The sequence below is a fragment of the Arachis ipaensis genome, chromosome B01 (assembly GCF_000816755.2).
Source record: "Arachis ipaensis cultivar K30076 chromosome B01, Araip1.1, whole genome shotgun sequence".
Taxonomy (NCBI): Eukaryota; Viridiplantae; Streptophyta; class Magnoliopsida; order Fabales; family Fabaceae; genus Arachis; species Arachis ipaensis.
Genome location: NC_029785.2, coordinates 67,243,034 through 67,249,574, shown reverse-complemented (window position 1 = coordinate 67,249,574; position 6,541 = coordinate 67,243,034). Strand labels below are relative to the sequence as shown.

At 34.6% G+C, this 6,541-nt stretch overlaps 1 long non-coding RNA gene across 4 annotated transcripts; it reads right to left on the bottom strand.

Annotated features, from left to right (window-relative positions):
- LOC107618327 lies at positions 286-5,940 on the bottom strand. 4 transcript variants are annotated; one of them, XR_002362070.1, is made up of 10 exons: positions 5,339-5,940; positions 4,877-4,944; positions 4,643-4,771; positions 3,529-3,590; positions 2,716-2,797; positions 2,282-2,420; positions 1,638-1,747; positions 1,300-1,513; positions 846-976; positions 286-604 (listed from the first exon to the last, which is right to left on the bottom strand). It is a non-coding gene; the product is annotated as an uncharacterized LOC107618327 (long non-coding RNA). The 4 variants fall into 4 exon arrangements; XR_001615193.2 differs by lacking the exon at positions 2,716-2,797 and having other exon boundaries at positions 829-976; XR_001615194.2 differs by lacking the exon at positions 2,716-2,797 and having other exon boundaries at positions 5,339-5,939.

Sequence of the window (6,541 nt, the reverse complement as noted above, 5' to 3'; positions counted from 1 at the left end):
GGCCACGCTTTAAAAGCGTGGCAATAGATAGAGATACGGCCACGCTTTTGAAGCGTGGCAATAGGTAGAGATACGGCCACACTTTTGAAGCGTGGCGATAGGGAGAGATACGGCCACGCTTTTGAAGCGTGGCGATAGGGAGAGATACGGCCACATTTTTAAAGCGTGGCCATAGCAAGATATAGAGCCACGCTTTAAAAGCGTGGCAAAAGCCTTGTTAAATTAAAAAAAATTCTTTTCCTTAATCTTCATTACTACACAATATAAATTTTCAATCCTTTTTTATTACCAAACCTACAAATATAGTATGAAATTTTTATTACAAGACAAATAAAACAATAGTTAGTGACATATATAATTTACTATAATTGTTTTATACATTAAAAAACTAATTCTCAAATACAAAATAAATCTCGAGTTCAAATTCCAAAACTAAAATCTGAAGAAAAATACAGAAACAATACAAGTTAGAACTGCTCATAATATATCAAATTACACTAATAGATATGATCATCAACCTAAATACTTAGTAAAAGATCAGAATCAACCTAAAACTGCTCCACTTTGTGCATTAAGTGTTCAAGTTATCCATTCCAATACTAGCCTGCAGCAAAATATCAAGAACAAATTGAACCAACAAAAACGATATATATAAAAATATTATAAGAAATAATCTAATTTATGCATGTATTAACAATTCTAAATTAAACCACTTCACATTCTACTATAAAAATTCATAAGCATTATGCTAATAGAAATAAAAATAAACTTGGTCAGCTTAAGACAAACTTCTGGATTATTACAATATACAATTAGTATAGTAATTACGTAATTAAAATTTGCACCAGGAATTTATGATTCTCCTCAAGCACCGACGAGAAATCGGTGCAAAAATTTTCATTTAAGGTCCAAATTCCCCTCCGCAACAAAGCACTTGCATGAATTTTTCCCTATCTGAAAGAAGCTTCATTGCAACCTGCAATAGAACTATTTTCTTCACTACTTTGTACTCCATATTTATAGATACATCCATAAGAAAAAATAAAAAAAGGTCCATAGAATTAAAATTTAGAAGGTGCAGAGAGTAGTATAAGAAGTTATTGCTAAGTACTATTATACTGAACTGAACTCCATTGATTGCAATTTCAGAGAAAAAAAGAGAAAGCATTAACAGAAACGTAAACAAACAAAGAAAGCAGAAGCATGACAGGAATATCAGAAGTGTTGTATCAACTGTACACTAAGGCAATAGTGCTATTAGCATACATGCTCATAGAACTTGTCCTTCTTATTCAATACCTTAAAATTAGACAACCACAGCAGCCCCACAATCACCATAACCCAGTATCTCAGATTTATTGAAGAGAAGAACACCACAATTCTCTACACCTAGAGCATGATGCAGCAACTGGATCCTGTTGAATGCAGAGTTTCTTTTGCAAGTTTCTTCCAGGTCTCAGTATCTTGTCTTTGTGTGGTGTAGTGAGGTCCACAATTGTTGAACCTGCTCGACCTGATGGAAGCACACCGCCATCATATACAAAGGCACAATGCTCCCAAAGATTAGATGATGCAAATTGAAATATTACACTTCTCTAAAAGGAATACAATTGAAGATGAAAATGAAGCAAACTTACAACATGATTTAAAACCGGAAAAAAAAAGATAGATCATCATGACACTAGTTCTTCTTGGCTCCTAATGCAATTGTATGAACTCTTTCAACATCAATCCAAGCCTCTGCAGCCTGCAGAACCAAATCCAAATCTTCTTCATAAAAAACAAAAGGCATAATAAAAAAGTACATAATCGGTGAGTGGCAACAAATAAAACAATGACTCCTTCATCAACCAGAAAAAACTGGAACACCACTTTAAAACACTTGTAGATATGTTAATCAATAGTTACACGTTAACACAAGCAATAATTTTAGACTGGAATCGGTTCTAACTGCTTTTGCATTGACTGGTTAATGGAATTTTTTATTTATATTCTTCTAGAAAAAAAATCCAGTGCAAATATTTACTCCTTAAGTATTTAGCTTTGTCCTATGATGTTTGAATGAGGAGTTTCTTGCAACCAAATGATTTATAATGCTGTATCTCTAACTCATAATGATCAAGTGTCATTATCTTTTTAATATAATCTTCAAACTTCAGAAATGAACATGATTGGTTGAGATATTGATGGTGCAATGTGCTTAGATTAAGTGTATTATGAACCTATGGTGCAATAGATGTTTACTCCAAAAGTCAATTGAAAGTGTAGATGAGAAACAAACCTGCTTTAAGAAAACATGAAGCTGAGATGTGAATCAGGATCAACAGTAACCTCAAAGGAGGAATAAAGATATTATTAAGCATGTTCTGGAATGAGGTAACAATTCCCATTTCTTTGTACACATTGTACAACCTTGGAAGCTGCAAGATAGATTTTATAATAAATATATCAATAGAGAAATGATAACATTACAATCAGTGTGCAAATTAAGCCAGAAAATGTTTTACTCAAACTCATAATCTAAATAAGAAAACAGTAAAAAAACATGAAAAAAAATTATGATATGGAGCTGAAAGCTATGATATTGAAAATGAGCAAATCAGACGGTATGAATTAATGCATGAAAACTAAGTGAAACTAAAAACAAATCCTCGTTATAAATTGTGATAATAAAACTGATCTGTGATTTAAGCAAATAAAAAAACTAGAAAATACCTGAATTAACCAAACAACATTCTCACTGTACAGATCATTATTTACTATCCAACTAGCTAATTGGTCCCATTCACTTTGCTTCCTACCATATATTGATATTCTATAAATTAGGTAAGGAAAGACATACGTTAACAAGCATCTAGGAGGGAAATGGAATAAGCCTAACAAAACAATGATAAAGAAATGGAAAATAAATATCAACAAAAACTCATTCCGCTACATGGGAAAATGGGAAATCATCATAAAACTAAAAAATACAAAATTCTATTTTTTAAATAAATAAGAATAAGAAAGGATGCTTCATCCAGCTGCTGCTAGTTCACAAAAATTAAGAGCTTGAATTATAATTTGAAAAGAAAAATGTCATGAATAAAAATGCTAAGACTTAATTTAAACATATTGGCCAATAATAATAGAAAAAAATAAATTTAAGTAGACCTTTCCTTAATATAAAATAATCAAAGTTGTATTTAAAAAATATTAGGACACTGGACACACATCGGGAAAAAGCAGGGAAAAAAAAACCAACTATGCTCAGTTGGTAACCTGCCTTTTCATGGAAAGAATTGAAAAAAAACAAACCTACATGCTTATAGCAAAGCCAAGTTTACAAAAACTATATACAAAATAGCATAGTAAGAAACTTGTCCATGTTGATTTTAATGCCTGAGGAAAAGCACATAGGAAACCAATACCTAAAAGAGTTTAAATTAAATTAATTCAAAATTAAATAAATAAATGAAGTGTTCTACTTGAATTTTAGAATTTTATATGTTGTTTTAGGTTGTAACATGACAGGATATGGGAAAGCACCTGATATTTACTGGCAACGAGATCAAAAAACACTTGCTTTGTCAGCTCGCCAAGGAAACAACCTATTTAATGCAAGACAATAGTTTGGGCGCTTGTAAGTAAAGATGATAAAACTGAATCAATCAACACAGATCATAATAATAAACTCCAGCATGAATGCTGAAACATTTTGTCAATATCCCCATGTTATTGCTTTGCAAGACATTCTTATTTCCTTCTTGAACTAATTCTTAATCCATAGGTAGCAGTTGCTTTTGACAACAATCTAAAACTGCAAGTAGATATGGTTCTTATAAAACCAACATAATAAGTTCAACAACCAAAATAAAGCAAATTAATATAGATCAAGTAGGCTTGAAAATATATTCTTGAAACTCATTCAACTAGCACCTAACCAACTTTTTTTTTCCAATTTTGTATGGATATGGCTTGGTGAAATTAGACAGCTACTAACAAGTTTCAATGTTTCGCAGCACATGAGGGTTTTTGTCCTTTTCTGTACAGCAACATTGTCAGATGAACTTTATTGAATTTTAGCATGTTATATAAGGTAGCGTTTGGTGGAGAGACAGAGCCGAAAAGACTGAGACTGAGAGACAGAGACTAAGAGACGGGGATTGAAATAAATTTCAGTATTATGTTTGGTGCAAAATGAGAGACAGGAATTGAAACAAGAATGAAACTCTAATTTAATTTGCACAAAGGGTAAAATTGGAATTAGTTAATTGAAATGAAAGTATTTTAGGTATAAAATGTTATTAAAGTTTCAGTCTCCATCTTTAAAAATTTCAGTCCCCTGTGTCCCTATTTTTTGGAGGTACTGAAATACTGAAATTTTAGAGACAGAGACAGAAATTTTAGTACCAGTCTCTGAACTAACAAACACGATACTAAGTCTCAGTCTCTCAGTCTCTGTCTCAGTACCTCAAAACAAACGCTACCTAAAATCCTTATTTGAAGTAGAATGTAACAAGCAGACTCCAAAAAGCCAACAGGTTTTCTGCCATTGTGACTAGTTATAAGTAAATAAATAAGTGAATTACACAGGACTTCAAAATGTATAATACTGAACCCTAAACACTAAAATAAATGTATAATTCTGAAAGGAAGTTACCTTGAATGAGATTATCCTGCTTTAGGAATATCTCCCTGAGCATACTTTGACCACAAGGATTTTATTTAAGAACGATGAAATGTACTGTTGTCTGTGTGAACGTCCAAAAGGTCAACATTGAGGTCATATCTGTAAAACATATGTTCAAAAATCAGATTAACTTACAGAAGCTTAATCCTACCAACTTCAGTAATAAATTATGATAATAATAGAAACTAGAGAATAAGATCTTACCCAGTCTAGTCCAAACTCTCAAAAACTTCTTTTAAGGTTAGATATGTCCCATCTCTAAATATTACAACCTGGACAAGTTAAGATTATTCACAGTCATAATCTTTCTAAAAAATAATTCACAGGATATTAATAATCAAAATGGTGTAATAAAAGGCATTTGGTATTGACTTTTGCAATGATGATAATCAGTTGATCATTTTAAGTATCCTGAATGTCGCAAGTATTGCAGCAGTATTATCTATCCCATTCATATGTTGAATTAGCATACTAAAAAGTTATTCAATATGAAAAGTCTATTTCCTATTTTTCTTAGTACACAGTACAAGTTTAATGTGACCCTAAAATTAGTTAAATACTCCAAACCTAATCCGAAGCATCAAATTCGACATGAACAGTAATCCATCCCAATTCGCGAGCAATTGTAAATGAGAAATTGAATAGAGTAAAGTAACATGTACAAACCTCAAAGAAACCCTGGGGGCAATCAATAGATTCCTCTCAGCAGAGAATCGAGCGAAGCAAAAACGGCGAGGCAGGGAATGGCAGAAACGAACGCACCAGTAGGGAAAATCGAGCAAAGCAGAAATGGCGAGGCAAACACGAACGAGGGATGTAGTAGATGCGAGGCAGAGGCGCGGTGGAGGGATGACAAAGAAGACGGTGGCCAGCGCAATGGTGAGGGTTAGGGCATGGTGGCCAGAGCAGGAAGATGGCCAGAGCAGGAAGGCAATGACAAAAGTAAGGTGAAACCAGAAGGAAGGAGAGCAGAGAAGACCACACTGGGGACGATACAGAGGAGATCGGTGAGGAGGACGACACTAGTGACGAGGTAAACGAGGACGATGCTAGTGACGAGGAGGAGACGAGGCGGAGGAGAGGCTAACGGCGCAGCGAGAACGGTGCTGGTGACGGCGGGGATCTGAGCTCTTCCAGGGTTGCCATGGAGTTGAGAGTTGAGTGACGATGGTAACTTGGTAAGAGCTAAGAGTGAGAGAGTGCTTTATTTTTCAAAGAGTTTTTAATTAAGGGTTTCAAAGGGGATCTGAGCTCTTCCTGATCGAAGCTTACTTTGGGGATTAATTAAGGGTTTATTTTTCAAAAACCTTTTGGCCATGCTTTAAAGCGTGCCAAAAGAGTCCCTGTTTTTCTCTATGGCCACGCTTTTGAAGCGTGGCCAAAAAAATGTGGTCGTATCTCCAATCAATTGCTACCCTTTCAAAAGCGTGGCCGTTGACCCTTTTTGCCACGTTTTTGAAGCGTGGCAAGAAAAAAAGTGTGGCCAAATCTCTATTCAATCGCCACTCTCACAAAAGCGTGGCCATTGACTAGTTTTGGCCATATCTCCAATCAACTGCTACCCTTCCAAAAGCGTGGCCATTGACCCTTTTCGCCACGTTTTTAAAGCGTGGCAAGAAAAAATGTGGCCAAATCTCTATTCAATTGCCACCGTCACAAAAGCATGGCCATTGACCACTTTTGGCCACGCTTTTAAAGTGTGACAAAAAAAAAAGCGTGGCCATAGGCCTTTTTTCTTGTAGTGATTTTTGTCGATCCACTTCTTCCTCAAGATATGGCTTCAATCTTTGTCTATTGACTGCGAACCTTTTCCCAATACTTTCCTCCATTACTTTGACTTGCCCATAAGGGGATATTTTCACTACTATG